This window comes from Procambarus clarkii, chromosome 8, assembly GCF_040958095.1.
Source record: "Procambarus clarkii isolate CNS0578487 chromosome 8, FALCON_Pclarkii_2.0, whole genome shotgun sequence".
Lineage (NCBI taxonomy): Eukaryota > Metazoa > Arthropoda > Malacostraca > Decapoda > Cambaridae > Procambarus > Procambarus clarkii.
The window spans coordinates 37,386,672-37,407,878 of record NC_091157.1 but is presented as its reverse complement, the minus strand read 5'-3'; positions in this window follow the sequence as shown (position 1 = coordinate 37,407,878).

Below are 21,207 nucleotides of genomic sequence, written 5' to 3'. Positions count from 1 at the left end.
GGTTTGTGTCTGGTATTGTGGAGAAGTCTCCTTCAGGCATCTTATCTCATCCTTTGCTGCCCTTAGTTCATCCTGCAGGTTGGCAACTGTCTCCCTCATTACCCTCAGTCCTCAGGATACGGCATCCAGGGCCGTATCCCTTTATATTCCTAGGACACCGGAGCGCATGTCAACCTCTGACAACTGCGGCCACTCAAGTGAGGTCAAGACGTCCTGCTAGCCTCACTTCACATCCCCAAAGTATTGACATCTCATTTCATGTCACTTATTTACATGCTCATCCTATGATCATATTTTTTAATTATTCACTGACATTAATTATATATTAAATATATATACTTCTTTCCTCTGACCTTTCAATCAGGTCCGGTCATCTGAATAACTCTCCCTAGGGTAAACTCGTTCCACCAAGGCTACATGGGGGTCATAACAATACATAACTGTTAATGATTATCTAATAAAATACTAGAGAGCCGAGGTCTGCGAAATATTCGAAAGTTGTAGTTAGGACCTGACTTTTGGCCCTGCGAGCTCTTATAGGTAGGTACAAACATAAGATTAAACATGCACACTCACACATACACAGACACAATCATGCAAATATACACACGCCCACACAGACACAACCATGCACATTTATTTTTTTTTTATTTATTTATTTATTTATATATATACAAGAAGGTACATTGGGATTGTGAGGATACATAATATGGTAATTACAATCTTGTAAAGCCACTAGTACGCGCACCGTTTCGGGCAACGTTCCGGGCAGAAACATTACATACTTTAGGGCGCGTATGGCTGAGTTGACAGCACGCTGGACATGTAATTCTGTGGTCCGGGGTTCGATTCCCAGCGCCGGCGAGAAACAATGGGCAGAGTTTCTTTCATCCTGATGCCAATGTTACCTAGCAGTAAATAGGTACCTGGGAGTTAAACAGCTGTTACGGGTTGCTTCCTGGATGTGTGTGTGTGTGTGAGTACTTACCTATTTGTACTCACCTATTTGTGCTTGCGGGGGTTGAGCTCTGGCTCTTTGGTCCCGCCTCTCAGCTGTCAATCAACAGGTGTACAGATTCCTGAGCCTACTGGGCTCTATCATATCTACATTTGAAACTGTGTATGGAGTCAGCATCCACCACATCACTTCCTAGTGCATTCCATTTACTAACTACCCTGACACTGAAAAAGTTCCTTCTAACGTCTCTGTGGCTCATTTGGGTATTCAGCTTCCACCTGTGTCCCCTTGTTCGCGTCCCTCCAGTGTTGAATTGTTCATCCTTGTTTACCCGGTCGATTCCCCTGAGAATTTTGTAGGTTGTGATCATGTCCCCCCTTACTCTTCTGTCTTCCAGTGTCGTAAGGTGCATTTCCCGCAGCCTTTCCTCATAACTCATGCCTCTTAGTTCTGAGACTAGTCTAGTAGCATACCTTTGGACTTTTTCCAGCTTCGTCTTGTGCTTGACAAGGTACGCGCTCCATGCTGGGGCCGCATACTCCAGGATTGGTCTTACATATGTGGTGTACAAGATTCTGAATAATTCCTTACACAGGTTCCTGAACGCGGTTCTGATGTTAGCCAGCCTCGCATATGCCGCAGACGTTATTCTCTTTATGTGGGCTTCAGGAGACAGGTTTGGTGTGATATCAACTCCTAGATCTTTCTCTCTGTCTGTTTCATTAAGTACTTCATCTCCTATTCTGTATCCTGTGTCTGCCCTCCTGTTTCCACTGCCTAGTTTCATTACTTTGCATTTACTCGGGTTGAACTTCAACAGCCATTTGTTGGACCATTCACTCAGTCTATCTAGGTCATCTTTTAGCCTCCTACTATCGTCCTCTGTTTCAATCCTCCTCATAATTTTTGCATCGTCGGCAAACATTGAGAGGAACGAATCTATACCCTCTGGGAGATCATTTACATATACCAGAAACAGTATAGGTCCAAGGACTGACCCCTGCGGGACTACACTTGTAACGTCTCGCCAATCTGAGACCTCACCCCTCACACAGACTCGTTGTCTCCTGTTGCTTAGGTACTCCTCTATCCACCGGAGTACCTTCCCTTTCACTCCAGCCTGCACCTCCAACTTTCGCACTAGCCTCTTGTGTGGCACAGTATCAAAGGCTTTCTGACTATCCAGAAATATGCAGTCTGCCCACCCTTCTCTTTCTTGCCTTATTTTTGTTGCCTGGTCGTAGAATTCAAGTAACCCTGTGAGGCAGGACCTGCCATCCCTGAACCCATGTTGATGCTGTGTTACAAAGTTCCTTCGCTCCAGATGTTCCACTAGTTTTTTTTCGCACAATCTTCTCCGTCAGCTTGCATGGTATTCAGGTTAGGGACACTGGCCTGTAGTTCAGTACCTCCTGTCTATCCCCTTTCTTGTATATCGGGACTACGTTAGCTGCTTTCTAAATATCTGGCAGTTCCCCTGTTGCCAGTGATTTGTTATACACTATGGAGAGTGGTAGGTACAGTTCTCTTGCTCCTTCCTTTAGAACCCAAGGGGAGATTCCATCTGGGCCTATAGACTTTGTCACATCCAACTCTAGTAAACACTTCCTTACTTCCCCGCTGGTAATCTCAAACTCTTCCAGTGGTTCCTGGTTAGCTATTCCCTCACTTACCTCTGGAATTTCTCCTTGCTGTAAGGTGAAGACCTCCTGGAATTTCTTATTCAATTCCTCACACACTTACTTGTCATTTGTAGTGAATCCTTCCGCCCCTATCCTTAATTTCATAACCTGTTCCTTTACTGTTGTTTTTCTCCTGATGTGGCTAGGCAACAATTTAGGCTGAGTCTTTGCCTTGCTGGCGATGTCATTTTCGTATTGTCTTTCTGCCTCTCTTCTCATCCTGACATATTCATTCCTGGCATTCTGGTATCTTTCTCTGCTCTCCAGTGTCCTGTTATTCCCATAGTTTCTCCATGCTCTTTTACTTTGCTGCTTAGCTAGCCTACATCTCTGATTAAACCATGGGTTTCTCATTTTCATTTCTCTGTTTTCCTTTTGGACTGGGACAAACTTGTTTGCTGCGTCCTTGCCCTTCTGCGTGATGTAATCCATCATATCTTGGGATGTCTTTCCCCTGAGCTCTGTTTCCCATGCTATATCTGTTAGGAATTTTCTTATCCCCTCATAGTTTCCCTTTCGGTATGCTAACCTTTTGGTTTCGGTATCCCTCCTCGAGTTCAATAACCCTTCTTCAATCAAGTACTCAAACACCAGTACACTGTGGTCGCTCATTCCTACTGGGTCCTCAAAACCGATTTTTCTTATGTCGGAGTCGTTCAGAGTGAAGACTAGGTCGAGTCTCGCTGGTTCGTCATTGCCTCTCATCGTTGTGGGTTCTCCGACATGCTGGGTTAAAAAGTTTCTTGTCACCACCTCCAATAGTTTGGCTCTCCACGTATCCTCGCCTCCATGCGGTTCCTTGTTCTCCCAGTCAATCCTTCCGTGATTGAAGTCGCCCATGATGAGCAGGTGGGATTTATTTCTACAGGCAGCAGAGGCTGCCCTCTCAATTATAGTGTTAAATGCCATGTTGCTGTTTTCATACTCTTGACTGGGTCTTCTGTGATTTGGTGGAGGGTTGTATATTACTGCTACTACTATTCTTGGTCCTCCCATTGTTATGGTGCCTGCTATGTTGTCTCTGAACTCACAGCCCGGGATGGCCATCTCTTTAAAACTCCATTCCTTTCTCATGAGTAGGGCCACTCCGCCTCCTCCCCTACCTTCCCTCTCTTTCCTTATTACTGTGTACTCCTGGGGAAACACGGCATTCGTTATGATTCCAGAGAGTTTTGTTTCAGTGAGTCCGATTACATCTGGGTTAACTTCTTGTGCTCTTTCCCTTAGTTCACTTGTCTTGCTTGTGATCCCATCTATGTTCGAGTACATCACCCTGAAACTGACTCTCTTCTGCTTCTTCTCTGGGGGGGACCTTTAGGATCTGGGGTGAGTGGGAGCTGGGGGGACCTGGCACGGGGAGATTGGTGGAGGAGGGAGGGCTTGGGGGGGGAAGGGGGGTGGTGGGGGAGAGGGGGAATGTACGGGGGGGAGGGGTAAGACAGGGAGGGTAGGGGGGGGAGTGAGAGGGAGAGGGTTGGGGGGAGAGTGAGAGGGGGAGGGTTGGTGGGGGTGAGAGAGGGAGGGTTGGGGAAGCATGGGGGAGGAGAGGCTTTGGGGAATAGGGGAGATGGGGGGGCTTGGGGGGGAGAAAAGGGTGGAGGGCTTGGGGGGCGTGGGGGAAAAAGGAGGGCTGAGGTGGGTGAGGAAGAGGGGAGGGTTTAGGGGAGTGGGGGAGAGGATAAGACTTAGGTGGGGTGGTAGAGAGTGGGGGGCTTAGGGGGGCGGGGGGGGGGGAAAGGGAGGGCTTGGGGGTGGGAGAGACAGGAAGGCATGTGGGAGAAGGGAGGGCTTGGGGGATGGGGGAGAAGGGAGGTCCTGGGAAGAGGGGTGAGTGGGAGGAGGGGGGTGAGTGGGAGGAGGGGGGGGTGGGTGGGGGGGAGGGTGCCCTAGGTGGGTACTTAGTGGGGGGCTGACAGGGGATGGGGCAGGTTGGGTGTCTGTTGGGTAGAATGTGGGGGTGGTGCCCCATTCCCTTTGGCTGCTGCACTGTTTGAGGAGGGTTCTCCACTTCCCTCTGGGATTGTAGGGTTCTGGGTTATGGTACTCTGAATCCTTTCTCTCTCCCTGCGCTCCTTCCTCGCGTCTGCTGTCCGTATTCTCTCTTCCCTTATCATATCCCTCTGCAGGAATACTTTTTTGAACTTCTCTACATTTGCTAGACAGCACTTCCTTGCTAACAGTTCCTCTTTCGTGATTTCGCTCATGAATACCACCTTTATCATTCGGTCCCTGTCCTTGTTGAACTTTCCAAGCCTGAAAACCTTTTCAACATTTTGGTCAGTTCCCTCCATCCTTACCTCTTTCAGGATCTCGGTAACTGCGTTTTTGTCCTTGTCTCTCCGCTCCTTTGGGATGGTCCCTGTTTGCTCTTTAATGCCTGCTACTACTACAGCTCTTCTTCTCTCTATCAGCCGGCTAGTACATCTAGCTGCTTCCTGAGAGGAAGCCACTTCCATGGCAACTTCCTTAACTGCAGACCTAGCTTCAGGGCTCTTTTTAAGCATTTCAGCAAATGAGAGCTGGGTTGTGGTGGTTCCCTCCACAGTAGCATTCCCATCTCCCTGAGGTACGGTTTGTGTCTGGTATTGTGGAAGAGTCTCCTTTAGGCATCTTATCTCCTCCTTTGCTGCCCTTAGATCATCTTGCAGGTTGGCTACTGTCTCCCTCATTACCCTCAGTCCATCACTGAATTCATTCCGCATTTGCTGGAGTACTTCCTTCATCCAGTCTTCCTGTCCCCCCCCCCCCTCCTCTGTGTTTGTTCCAGCCTGCGATTGTCCTCCTGCGTTTGCCAGCCCGAGTTCGTATCCCTTCCATGTGTGTGTGTGTGTGTGTGTGTGTGTGTGTGTGTGTGTGTGTGTGTGTGTGTGTGTGTGTGTGTGTGTGTGTGTGTACTCACCTAATTGTGCTTGCGGGGGTTGAGTTCTGGCTCTTTGGTCCCGCCTCTCAACCGTCAATCAACTGGTGTACAGATTCCTGAGCCTATTGGGCTCTATCATATCTACATTTGAAACTGTGTATGGAGTCAGCCTCCACCACATCACTTCCTAATGCATTCCATTTACTAACTACTCTGACACTGAAAAAGTTCTTTCTAACGTCTCTGTGGCTCATTTGGGTACTCAGCTTCCACCTGTGTCCCCTTGTTCGCGTCCCACCAGTGTTGAATAGTTCATCCTTGTTTACCCGGTCGATTCCCCTGAGGATTTTGTAGGTTGTGATCATGTCCCCCCTTACTCTTCTGTCTTCCAGTGTCGTGAGGTGCATTTCCCGCAGCCTTTCCTCATAACTCATGCCTCTTAGTTCTGGGACTAGTCTAGTAGCATACCTTTGGACTTTTTCCAGCTTCGTCTTGTGCTTGACAAGGTACGGGCTCCATGCTGGGGCCGCATACTCCAGGATTGGTCTTACATATGTGGTGTACAAGATTCTGAATGATTCCTTACACAGGTTCCTGAACGCCGTTCTGATGTTAGCCAGCCTAGCATATGCCGCAGACGTTATTCTCTTTATGTGGGCTTCAGGAGACAGGTTTGGTGTGATATCAACTCCTAGATCTTTCTCTCTGTCTGTTTCATTAAGTACTTCATCTCCTATTCTGTATCCTGTGCCTGTGGTGGAGTGTGTGTGTGTGTGTGTGTGTGTGTGTGTGTGTGTGTGTGTGTGTGTGTACTCACCTATTTGTACTCACCTATTTGTGCTTGCAGGATCGAGCATTGACTCTTGGATCCCACCTTTCTAGCTATCGGTTATTTACAGCAATGACTCCTGTCCCATTTCCCTATCATACCTAGTTTTAAACGTATGAATAGTATTTGCTTCCACAACCTGTTCCCCAAGTGCATTCCATTTTTCCACTCTTCTCACGCTAAAAGAAAACTTCCTAACATCTCTGTGACTCATCTGAGTTTCCAGTTTCCACCCATGTCCCCTCGTTCTGTTATTATTACGTGTGAACATTTCATCTATTTCCACTTTGTCAATTCCCCTGAGTATTTTATATGTCCCTATCATATGTGTGTGTGTGTGTGTGTGTGTGTGTGTGTGTGTGTGTGTGTGTGTGTGTGTGTGTGTGTGTGTGTGTGTGTGTGTGTGTGTGTGTGTGTGTGTGTGTGTGTGTGTGTGTGTGTGTGTGTGTGTGTGTGAGTATGTGTGTGTGTGTGTGTGTGGGTGTGTGAAAAAACAAACAATTCAATAAAATAAATAATTAATTAGTACTTAGTAACAGTTGATCGATTGACAGTTGAGAGGCGGGCCGAAAGAGCAGAGTTCAACCCCTGCAAGCACAACTAGGTGAATTCAACTAGGTGAATACACACACTCACTCACACACACACACACACACACACACACACACACACACACACACACACACACACACACACACACACACACAGTGGAAATAGATGAAATGTTCACACGTAATAATAACAGAACGAGGGGACATGGGTGGAAACTGGAAACTCAGATGAGTCACAGAGATGTTAGGAAGTTTTCTTTTAGCGTGAGAGTAGTAGAAAAATGGAATGCACTTGGGGAACAGGTTGTGGAAGCAAATACTATTCATACTTTTAAAACTAGGTATGATAGGGAAATGGGACAGGAGTCATTGCTGTAAACAACCGATAGCTAGAAAGGCGGGATCCAAGAGTCAGTGCCCGATCCTGCAAGCACATATAGGTGAGTACATATAGGTGAGTACACACACACACACACACACACACACACACATTTTGGCGTGAAGTCACCAGTGGAGTCCCACAGGGCTCTGTACTCGGTCCTATCCTGTTTCTGATATATGTAAATGATCTCCCGGAGGGTATCGATTCATTTCTCTCAATGTTTGCGGACGATGCTAAAATTATGAGAAGGATTAAAACAGAAGAGGACTGTTTTAGGCTTCAAGAAGACCTAGACAAGCTGAAGGAATGGTCAAACAAATGGTTGTTAGAGTTTAACCCAACCAAATTTAATGTAATGAAGATAGGTGTAGGGAGCAGGAGGCCAGATACAAGGTATCATCTGGGAGAGGAAATTCTTCAGGAGTCAGAGAAGGAAAAAGACTTGGGGGTTGATATCATGCCAGACCTGTCTCCTGCAGCACATATCAAGCGGATAACATCAGCGGCATATGCCAGGCTGGCCAACATACGAACGGCATTCAGAAACTTGTGTAAAGAATCATTCAGAACTTTGTATACCACATATGTCAGGCCAATCCTGGAGTATGCAGCCCCAGCATGGAGTCTATATCTAGTCAAAGATAAGACTAAACTGGAAAAGGTTCAAAGGTTTGCCACCAGACTAGTACCCGAGCTGAGAGGTATGAGCTACGAGGAGAGACTACGGGAATTAAACCTCACTTCGCTGGAAGACAGAAGAGTTAGGGGGGACATGATCACCACATTCAAGATTCTGAAGGGAATTGATAAGGTAGATAAAGACAGTCTATTTAAAGACAGTCTACTAAAGAACTTTTTTAGTGTCAGAGTGGTTGACAAATGGAATGCATTAGGAAGTGATGTGGTGGAGGCTGACTCCATACACAGTTTCAAGTGTAGATATGATAGAGCCCGATAGGCTCAGGAATCTGTACACCTGTTGATTGCCGGTTGAGAGGCGGGACCAAAGAGCCAGAGCTCAACCCCCGCAAACACAACTAGGTGAGTACAACTAGGTGAGTACACACACACACACACACAAATGTAATGCATTAGGAAGTGATGTGGTGGAGGCTGACTCCATACACAGTTTCAAGTGTAGATATGATAGAGCCCAATAGGCTCAGGAATCTGTACACCTGTTGATTGCCGGTTGAGAGGCGGGACCAAAGAGCCAGAGCTCAACCCCCCACAAACTCAACTAGGTGAGTACAACTAGGTGAGTACACACACACATGTTATACTCAAATTCTATGTCAGTTGGAATATAACATAATCACAGGCAAGTAGGCCTCTGACGTCATGCCAGACAGAGGAGCATCAGCCATGCTCCCAGCAGTCTGAGTTCTCCTCACAGACTCAGAGTAGGTGGACCTCGGCTGGTCAGTTATACACCTGTTTGCCTCACTCAATAAATATACTGAAGCGACTACTGTGTCTACATTCAACCCGAACAAGGCAAACGAATACTGGTAGCAGCAGTGGGACCCAGAAATTTTTTTCTGGAAACGAAAACTTCAAGTACCCAGCATCGCCTTGTGTTTCACAGTACAGCCGCCACCGCCGCCACCGCCATCAGCCGGCTCCATAAGCCGCCATCCTGCCACCCACGCATCAAATATTGTGCCAGATCGGGGTCCTGCCATAAACCACTATTCCAGGCCAACGTCTCAGCAGTAAGGGTCAATAATTTCCTGTTTGAACTTTAAGTCATCAGTGAGGAGGAAGGAAGCTTCCGCGCCAGCCATTTTTGAATCTCGCGCCACCACGTTTGAACCTGCACCCACCACCACCACCGCCACCCAAGCTGACAGTATCTAAGCTTTGTGAGTGTTCTAGCTACTGAAATCGTCGTCAGCCATCGTCGCAAGTATCAACTGATTATTGTGGGTGTTGTACAGTTATTCAAGAGGAATTGGTGAAAAAAAAAGACTACAATTGTTTGACTAAGTATCGCCACCTTGCCTCCCTCCCAAGCTCACACACCTCGCCACAGCCCCCGCTACATCATTTTGTGTAAACTCCTGCCTCCCTATCGTGCTTTCCCCACTGCCATCGTCGCAATATCGTCGTCGTCAGAATTTATCTTCGCACTCCCAATATCAAGAGTGTGGGGTCCCCCCGAGCTTCGCGCCACTGCCGCCAGGAGCGCTGCCATCGCACCAGTTTGTAAACACACCTCACATGGGCCTCTTCACACGTCTCGTTACCGTTTTTCGTTTTGGCCACTGTTATATTGCAAATCCTGCAGACCTGAGTTAAGTAATTATGAGCTAAGATATCGTGTGCTATGATTTAATGAGGTTTAACGTAAATATATCCATAATATCCTGTGAATTAACCATTCAGTGACTTGTTAAATATTGGAGCTGGTTCAATACTCCAGGCCCACAGTTTCTCTGAGTTATTTCAATATTCCCTGCATTGATTCCATTATTCATTGATTGTTACTAGTGTCATTAGTGAATTCAAAGGTGAGAGAAGTAAGAAATAATTGTTTCTAGCAGTTTATTTTGCATAATAGAAATTTGTTTTGAGATTTCCATGGACAATAGAACATAGAATTTTTTTTATATTTCTCCAGACCTAACTTGAAATTTATCCTTTAAGCATTTTATTTTAAATTTTTACCATAGCAGTTATATACATTCCTGTGTCCAGTTTATGTGCTACATCCATATTTCTTGCATTGCCACTTGTTGTGTTGAATCTTTTTAAGGAAATTTTGCAATTGCATTTTCCAGTTTTTATATTCTAAATTGCTGTGCTTAGACTGGGTTTAATTAATTTGCATGCTTCTAATCCCAGCCATATTCATACCAGATTGCTAATTTAATTCACAATTTTGCTTGTTCTTAATTATTTGTTGCCTAGCCCAATTTAATAATTTTATTTGTGTCATTTTTTTCTTACTTTATTCAAGTTGATATTTTTTTGTGTGTTTATTTTTGTGTATACTATTTCTGATGCCAGGAGCACTTAATTTTAATCTGCGTTCAAATATTCCTTCCACGGCTGTGACAATGCCTACCACTGTTGAAACCCCTTCAGAATCACCAGGAACAGTTGCTCGTCACAATGGCCAGAGATCAGCTCAGGAAATGGCTATTCCTCTTTTTGCTGGTGAATCCCGCTTATTAGAGTCATGGTTTAGTAGGTTGAAGCGAAAACAGTTGCACGTTTTTCTAAGCCTACTGATGCCGAATACTTAGCAATTGCACGGTCAGCTGTGGACACAACCAAAGGTGATGCACGTTTTGTTGTTGATGAGAAAGCCATTACTAGCCTCCAGTCTTGGCCCGAATTTAAGGATTTCTTTCGCCGTCGCTTTGTTAATAAAGGAGACCTTGACCCGTATAGGTTAGTTAAGAAAATTGGCAATGCCACCATGCAGCCTGGTGAATCGTTCAATGCGTTTACTAGCCGTCTCGATCAGTATCTGTATGCCTTAGTTTCTGCTATGAATAATTCGACTTGGTTAGATAAAGACAATAATCTGTCCCCCTGAGGCTATGGCCAAGATGATAGCATTTGGTACTTTAATGCATTTTGCCCCAGAGCATACTAAACCAATTATTGAGCAACAAAATTTTGGTGTTAAACATGAAATTGGTGAAGTGTTTGAGGCCATTAACAATGCCGCTGATAAACTAGCTCCCCGAAGGGCTCAACTGTTGCCACCCTCTGATACTTTAAATGTAGTAACAAGCTCTCAGCATCCTCCCACAAACTCTTGGTCGCAGAAATGCTCGTAGCCCCCAGTCAAATTCGCCGCCTCATAAATTGCCGAAACGCCATAGTCCACAACCATCCACTCCCTCATGTTGGCATTGTGGTAAGAGTAACCACCTCACAAGGGACTGTTGGTCCGCCCCTAGATCATCACCTCCTAGACAATTCTCTCGGTCCCCTCGTCAATCTAATCATTCTAGGCTCCCATATTGCACGTACCATAAACAAGTTGGTCACCACACTGCGGATTGTAGAGCTAGGCAAAGGACATCCCCACCTTGTAACTCCCATGGTCAGTCTTGGCAAGGCGCACAGCGTCCAAGACATTATCAGAACTCACGTAATTACAATTCCCAGCCCAGTTATAATGCAACTTCAAATTATAATGCTCGGTCACAGAATGCTGGAGCTCAGAATGTTCACTCCATGTCGTCGGGAAACCCCCAAGGCCATTCGCTAACCAATTCAAGCTAGCCAATCCTAGTGCCCTCCCTGTGTATTCAGTAGCTACCCAAAATAGATTTGGAGACTTGACAGAGGAGGACACTGACTCTAGACCAGTTGTAGATGTTGACGGATCCACAGTAAATTTGACACAAACAAGACGCAGATATCCCAGACAACATAAGTCAAAAGTAGTAACTTGTCCAGTCTCAAGTGATGGTCCCCTTGTATCAGCCATTGTACATGGTAGAGTTTTTAAAAGTTTTTCTTGACTCAGGTGCAAAAATTAATATTGTCAAGCCCTCAGCTCTTAGAGACATTGAAAGTAAGCACCCTACTACTTTAAAACAGTCACACATACCTTTTCTAAGTGGTATTTCAGGAAATAAGTAAAAGTTCAGGGTGAAATTGACCTCCCACTCAAGTTCAATAATGTCACATTGTCCATAACATGTTTAGTTGTTAACATTATTCATTTTCCTGGAGACATTCTCTTAGGTCTGTACACCATGATTGATGAAAATATTGCATTGTTTCCCCATCGTTGGAACATAAGTATCAAAGACCATGTCATACCCTTGTGTAGCATGTATCGACAGGGCCATGAGTTCAACCTTCAATCAGAGTACGTTAATTTTGTTGACACCCACCTTGCTAGCGTAGGTTTGTCAGATCATTGTCGTGGTAGCATACCCGAGAAAACAGGCACTCGATTGACGCATCGTAGTTGTGCAGTTGTTAAGGAGAGTGAGTATCGACACTTTCTGGAAGGGGACGCCCTAACGGATTCTCGTTGTCTCGCTCGCCTGGCAGCTTCCATCTCTGCAGTCAGTGGTTCCACGGCTACTGACACTGTGCTACACCCTCATTCTCTCACCAGAATAAGAGTTAAGGTTCAGGGAGTGCCTGAGTTGTCGGATGTGATTGCGGAAAGTGAAACATGTAAAGTGAATGGTACATTTGTTGAACCATCCTGGCACACAGTGCAGGATGGTACTGTTACATTATTTATTGCTAACACTAGTAATGCCGACATCCATCTCCAGTCTGGTACCCATGTTGTAGATTTTGCCCATTACTCGTTACCGGTGCAAGTTGTGGATGATGTCTCCATGGCTCATGCTGTTTGTACACTCACACCAGGAGAACAGGGATCTCAGCCAGAGGTGCAAGCGCAACACCTCAGTCCTACTGATTTTCCTGACTCTGTGGCTCAGCTTTTGGAAATTTTGAACAGGAATAGAGCTGTTGTTGCTCTACCAGGAGAAAAATTAGGTCTCACTCCTCTTATTACACATAAAATTCCCCTTGAACAAGGAACTACGCCTATTTATGTACCAGCTTACCGTCTTCCTCATTCTCAGAGAGCAGAAGCAGATAGACTTGTAGAGGAAATGTTACAGAGTGATGTAATTGAATCGAGTAATTCGCCATGGAATGCTCCATTGATTCTTGTACCAAAGCGAGATGGGACTTGGAGACCTGTAATTGATTATCACAAGCTTAACAGAGTAACAATACCTGATCGTTTCCCACTTCCAGTTCTAAATGATTTGTTGCAAAGTGTTGGTCGAAACAAAGTATTCTCAATGTTAGATTTGTTGCAGGGATTCTGGCAAATCCCCCTTGATGAGGAAAGTAAACAATTGACAGCCTTTAGTACTCCCAATGATCATTTTCATTTCAAAAGAATGCCGTTTGGTTTGCGTAGTAGTCCAATAACCTTTTCATGGCTCATGACAAATCTATTTCGTAGATTGATAGGAAGTACGCTTCTAGTTTACCTTGATGATCTCATAATCATGTTGCAAGATGTTCAGACTCATTTCCAGAACCTTGAGAAAGTACTTGCAAAGCTCGCTGAAGCTAATTTAAAAATAAAGCTTGCAAAATGTTCATTTTTAAAGCAGAAGATTAATTTCCTAGGTCATACAGTTACACCTTCAGGTATCACATTGAATGAATAAAAAAATTATTGCTGCCCGTGATTTTCCAACGCCTCGTACCGCAGAAGCCGTAAGACAATTCACAGGTCTTGTAGAATTTTATCGTTCATTTATTGCTGGATTTTCTATTATAGCCACTCTGCTTTACAAGTTGCAAAGAATAGATGAACCCTTTGTTTGGGGAGAGGCCCAGGATCAGTCATTCAAAAAACTCAAAGCAGCCTTGATTTCATCACCTGTCCTTAGGCACCCAGATTTTTCTAAACCTTTTATGTTGGTTACAGATGCTAGTGACATAGGTCTAGGTGCTGCATTACTTCAAACAGAAGGTCACAGAGATCACGCAATAGCGTATGCTAGCCGTACTTTATCTAAAGAAGAGAAAATTTATAGCGCAACAGAGCGAAAAGCCTTGGCAGTTGTTTGGGCACTTAAACATTTCAAGGATAAAATTTATAATTACCCAGTTCATGTTCTTACAGATCACCAACCATTAATTCCCTTGTTCAAAAATAAGAATCCAGTTGGAAAGTTTCCTACATATTTGCAAACAATTCAAGAATTCAATCCCACATTTGGATATATTCCAGGGAAGCAAAATGTTGTAGCCGATGCGTTTTCTCGACACGTAGCTGCGATTCAGTTAAACTACCCAGCATTAGATGCTACAGTAGTAGAAACGGAACAGAGACAAGACCCCATATGGGCACCTGTCATTAAATTTTTGACTAAGCAAGACACTCGCCCGATTCATAAACCGCCACTTACCATTGAAAGAACTAGTTATGTTGGACAATTTACTGTGTAGAGTAGTAAAGCTAGGGACAGAACCGAGAAAATGTTGTCAGTTAGTTGTTCCAGCTGTCTTGGTACCAACTGTGTTAAAAATTATCCATGATGCTCCTGCAAGTGCACATCCAGGAAAGGATCGTACACTCCAACAAGGTCAATTGAAGTATTTTTGGCCAAAAATGGCTAAGGAGATTGCTTATTATGTTGACAGATGTTTAACTTGTTTACAGCACAAGGGACATGTTTCAGGACCTAATCCAATTCAGGTGCACCCAGCAACTAAAGCTCCTTGGGAACGAATATCAATGGATTTATTGACAAATTTTGCGGAAACAGAGAGAGGGAACAAAAATTTGCTCGTAATGGTCATTAATTTTTCACGGTTTTGCGAACTAGTTCCTATCCCGAACAAAACAGCAGAAACTATAGCCAGTGCATTCCATGACCAAATAATTTGTAGATATAGTATGCCTAAAGTAATCCTTTCAGATAATGGTCCAGAATTCAGTAATAGTATTTTAACTAGCTTGTGTGATTTATATAACATCAAAAAATATAGCATCATGCCTTATCATCCAGCAAGTAATGGACTAGCCGAACGTACTAACAGGAAAGTGTAAGATGCCTTGAGAGTCACGTTGAATTTTGATAACAACAATTGGGATGATTTTATACCCTTAATTCAGTGTGCTATAAATTCTTCAATTAATGTTTCTACAGGTGACACACCTCACGCTATTCTTTATGGTACAGATAAGATCCTCCCTAATGAATTGATTAATGTACCTCCTACTCCCTTATATAACGTAGATGATTTTGATCAAGTGAAGCGTAGACAGATGCAATTAGTATTCAAGAAAATACGAGAACAACTGTCCAGAGCTACAGCCGAGTTCACTCTAGCAAGGAATGCACGAGCTAAACCCAGTAAAATAACTATTGGATCTGTAGTAATGATACTTAACCAACACAGGTCTGGTCCTATGTACAAGTTAACTAAGAAATTTTTGGGTCCATATAAGGTAACCGAGCTTATCAAAGGTAACAAATACAGTCTTAAGAACTTGTTAACAGGAGAGTATATAAATGAACATTTAGACCACATGAAGTTAGCTAAAATGACTGTTGACGAGACTGATGAGGAAGATGACACTGAACTTACCCAGACAGATACTCCTACTCGGACACCACCTTCTGTGGTTGACAGACCACTTGATATTCAGCAACCCCATACTAGCAACTATAATCTTAGATCTAGACCTCTCGTTTCAACCGTGCACTCACCACATGTCCATTGGCTAGATGTTAACGAGGATATCTCTCAAGATGATAGTTTGTCACATGAAGTTTCGTCTGTTCCGGACCTTCAGTCAGAGCCAGAGTTGTATAGTGCTCTGGATGAGCTAGGTGTAGATATCCACAGCATTTATAATTGAGTGCACTCTACAGTTATTCTGTTTGTTTTGAAAAAAAAAAAAAAAATCATTTGCAGTATTTCTACCACATGTGTCTTATTATTACCATTATATATAATGTATAGTTTTTCTCAACTTTATTTTGTTATAAATTAGATGCCATTGTTAAGTCTACTACAATTTGTATTTTTACAGTGCTTGTCATAAGAGTTATTATTGTTCTAGCAACCACATTGAGGCCAGTGAATCTTGACTGCTATCACGCAGATGTTAGTCTTCTTGTTCCAGGCCTTGTATATAGCTTGTAAATATATTGAACATTAAATATATTGTACATTGGTCTTGTAAATATATTGTATATTTCAGAGAGAGAAAAAAAAAGAGAAAAAAATCCACATTATCTAATCTTAAAATTCCTTTGTGGTTGTTATCTTATCTTGAGGTTATCTTGAGATGATTTCGGGGCTTTTTAGTGTCCCCGCGGCCCGGTCCTCGACCAGGCCTCCACCCCCAGGAAGCAGCCCGTTACAGCTGACTAACTCCCAGGTACCTATTTACTGCTAGGTAACAGGGGCATTCCGGGTGAAAGAAACTTTGCCCATTTGTTTCTGCCTCGTGCGGGAATCGAACCCGCGCCACAGAATTACGAGTCCTGCGCGCTATCCACCAGGCTACGAGGCCCCCAACTTTAGGTCAGGTCAGAACTTTGTTCCATTAATGTATTAATTGTTTCATTTTGTATGGTTTTCAAGCACATGCCATTGACACTTGTTAATAATTTTGTTTAGGCAATACCTTGAGTTGTATTGTTCATATCTGATCAGTAGACATCCACATGTTCTTAATACTCTGGTTTAATCAAAGCATTGTTACCATGATTTTCACCTATTATGATGATTTTTTTTTTTTTTTGGTGCATATGCCGAGTTGTTAGTATTACGCACACCTGATCTTCTTTCAATGTTTTATTATGCAAATTTCACATGTAAGCCATTATTGAATGCCACCGAGGTCCTTTCAGTATCATTGTAACTATATAGCTAGCCAGAGCTTGTCGACAAGGGATGTCGACTTGGTAGCGTGTCTGAGTGGTGTTATACTCAAATTCTATGTCAGTTGGAATATAACCAATCACAGGCAAGTAGGCCTCTGACGTCATGCCAGACAGAGGAGCATCAGCCATGCTCCCAGCAGTCTGGGTTCTCCTCACAGACTCAGAGTAGGTGGACCTCGGCTGGCCAGTTATACATCTGTTTGCCTCACTCAATAAATATACAGAAGCGACTACTGTGTCTACATTCAACCCGAACAAGGCAAACGAATGCACACACACACACACACACACACACACACACACACACACACACACACACACACACACACACACACACACACACACACACACACCACATAACCATGCCACAAGAATATCTGGGGAGAGGTATTGCCTTAAGAGTGAAGGGAGGAATGTTTTAGAAGCAGAGGATGATGAGAGAGGCCGGCAAGAAGCCAGTAGACGAGACGTGGACTTAGTCAATGGGCCTCTCCTTAGATCTTCTGACAGGAGCTAGGAGCGTAAAATAGCTCTAACCCTTACTAAAACGCTCAAATTTGCCCATAAAACAAACGTTTTTTACATATGTTTTAAATATTTATCAAAAAAGTATGCCAATAAACTTATGGGTATATTTATACAGTGGAAATTAACCTGAACTAAATGTTTGTCATTCAAACATCTGGTCTACTAATTTTCATTCAAACAGGAAACAGAATAAGAAAGAAAATAACTGCGAACAGATTGTCTTAGAAAATATAAAAAATTACAGAAATTTGGACAGACAAGAATGATTAGGAAGAAGGCATTGAGAGATAAAATTGAGGTTCTTGAGTGTGCAGAGACGCGGGACAGACCACATCCTAAAACTGGAGGAAGATGTGACTGGTAGCCAAATTATTTTGTGTAAATATGTAATAATATATTTACACAAAAATAAATACAACAAACAAAATTAAAAGCTAAAGCTCTTTGAATCCATATGACTGAGACGACTCATATAAGAACGGAATACGAGTATAATTTAGTCACAGAAAACGGAAAATGTTCTATAACATAAAAATACAAATTATGGTATATCTTACGTGAATTACAACCATTTTGCAAATGAAAAATCACAATAACGTGGCTGTAAACTGTGGACCAAACCACACACAAGAAATTGAAGAGACGACGACGTTTCCGTCCGTCCTGGACCTTTATCAAGTCGATTATGTTGAGACGAGGGAAGCAAGGGCATTAAGTAGGCAAGAGAGAGGTGAGGAAACTTAAATCTTAGAGGAAGATAAGAGCAAGCAAAAGGTACGGAAGGTAAAGGTGTAATAAAGGGTAAAATAAAAGGAGTAAGAATGGGAACGAAAGAGAAACAAGAGAAAGAAAAAGAAAGAGAAAATGGAAGGGTAGACTTATGTCAGGTCACGTTTGTTAGAAAGTTTAGAGCATTTGAGTATATACTGTGAAAGGGAAGAGTCAACAGCAACAAAGCTAGGACTCAGTTTCATGTCGGGTATGTTGTGTATTAGAGCCGATTCAACAAGGCGGCATCTGTGTAGAGTAGAGGCCGGAAAGATTATTTTGGAGGAAGACCAATCAATAGGATGATTAGAATCCCTAACATTACAGAAGAGAGCATTGTTTGTGTCGGCAGACTTAACAATTCTTTTCTGTTCCTTGAGTCTGTCATTCAGTGTACGGCCAGTTTAACCAAAGTATTGGAGAGGATAAGACGAACAGGAAATAGAGTGGACACCAGCAGCATTAGAAGCAGGAGGAGCAGTATGAACTAGATTGCTGCGAAGTGTGCTAGTTTGTCGAAAGGCGAGCTTTATGTCAAGAGGACGAAAAGTATTAGTAACAGTTTTGAGTTCAGATATGAAGGCAGAGCACTGTGCTACTACTGTTGGAATCAGGTTTAGGATGAAAGAAATTTCGTTTAGCTTGAGAATAAGCACAGTTGATAAAAAAATTTATAAACTTATCAATTTTATCAACAATTTTATACAACTATTTTGAATGCAAATGAAGTCCGAAAGGATTATCTCATTTTTTACAAATATCGGTGATATGAAAAAGACTGAAAATGAATTTCTTTGAATTAAAATTCCTGAATGAGACCGCATTGCAATTTTTGCTCAAACATAAAATATTAAATAGTGACTACTGTAAATGAGGACCAGCAGCCTCCTGTTTAGATGGTACTTATAGTAACGATATGGAACATCGTACATATATGACGTAATGGACGGTTAGAAAGTACAAATTGGTACTATTGAATTTGGACAAACCGGAAAAGATTCTGTATTTATGTTGCTACTAAAACCTAACCTAACTATCCTAGGCTTAATACACGCTATCAGAGGCCTAACATAGTACTCATATATTAGGCGTCAGATTGTAAAATACGCTTTACAAGGCCTAGGAATATTTAAGGATGGTTCTTAGCTTTATTTTTTCCAGGTCTGTTAAAGGAACTAAACCAAATTATCCTATACAATATTCCAATACGCCAGTTTATGTAAGATAGTCCACATAGTTTCACAACCAACAGAAGGATCTAAACCTGGAGGATAAGTTGGAATATGTAGCTAGAGTTACATGTGACGAGAGCGTTCACCAGCGGTGAGAGATGCTGGAAAACACCAAGCAGGGGGACAACCTGGTTTCTTGATCTGTTACACTACGTACAAAGACAATGTGGTATGCTAACCAGAAACGAGCCCCAGCAAAACACTCAACCTACTGACAACCTACCCATACCCTTACAGAAGAAGTGGATATATGTGAGACGCTACTAGTCATAGTACTTTGTAATTTGTATGTTGGGGGACAATAACGTGCAGAAGGAGACATTAGATCAGAGATCTGTCGGTAACGGAATGTGGCTCCCACTCCCAGACTAATGACGTGACGCTGTGACGGCCATATTTGTGACGTGACGCTGTGACGACCATACTAATGGTGTGATGCTGTGACGACCATACTAATGACGTGACGCTGTGACGACCATACTAATAGCGTGACGCTGTGACGACCATACTAATGGCGTGACGCCCATACTAATGGCGTGACGACCATACTAATGGCGTGACGACCATACTAGAGACGTGACACTGTGACGACCATACTAATGACGTGACACTGTGACGACCATACTAATGGCGTGACGATAATACTAATGACGTGACACTGTGACGACCATACTAATGACGTGACACTGTGACGACCATACTAATGGCGTGACGACCATACTAATGACGTGACACTGTGACGACCATACTAATGACGTGACACTGAGACGACCATACTAATGACGTGACACTGTGACGACCATACTAATGACGTGACACTGTGACGACCATACTAATGGCGTGACGACCATACTAATGACGTGACACTGTGACGACCATACTAATGGCGTGACACTGTGACGACCATATAACCTTGCCCACGCTCCTCTACATCCTTCTCTCCCCTAACCCTGCCCTCGTCCCCTGTGCTTAACACTCCTCATACAAAGATAAACAACCCGTCAACACAGACATTCAACCATCCGGTCTCCAATCTCTGCCAAGCTTCCTCACACCTCAACATAATAACCCTTACGCAGGTGAACTCTACCCATCTCCCTCGCGCTTCCAGTGCTGTCTCCTCTCTCACAGTCCTCTCACACACGCCTACTTATACCCACTACATGCAACACCCTCTCACCAGCCCCTCTCCCTCCACCCCACCCCTCCAGCATACCCTTCTCCCCACCCCACGAGCCTCTCCCTCCTCGTCACCCCGCCATCACCCACCCTCCCCAGTGACCGTTCCCACCAACAATCTCAGCCACCATTACTGTCACGGTAACATGTTATTATATCTGACACAAGAACATAAAACCTTTGACTCGTATTGGTTGATTAGCTCTCGTCTTTCTTAGATCATCTTAAGCCTTACTCTAACAGCTTTCCCTGGAACCAGATCTGGTAACAGCTCTACAACAAGACCCGAAATGGCTGAATAATAAATACAAGTCCACAGTTGGAAATCGGGACCAGTCTTCAATCTCTATTCTGGGTTCAGATCCCGAGTGATGTCGTTAGTGAGAAAGGCAAAGAGATAACGTTATCAACTACATCACAGAGAGCACTCTGAGACTCCTTCACCAATCTCTAATAGCACAGGTATGCGTTCAATTCCCAATGGTCCAGGTGGTGAAGCCAGGCTCCCTTCGTCCTTATATCCTGGCTCTTATCATGTCCTTATACCTCTTCATGTGCAGTGTAATAAAAATGGCTTAGCGCTCTCTTCTGATAACACGTCTCCCTCCTCCATACTACCCCTACATACAATACCATCCATACTTTATATCCCCATGCATATACACATAAGTTTGTAGGCAGACATAAACTTCTGAACGTATTAATCACTATTCGTAATATATTTTTAATAATAATCATAATTCGTTTCATAGAGGACAAAATGCCTGTGAATATATATATATATATATATATATATATATATATATATATATATAT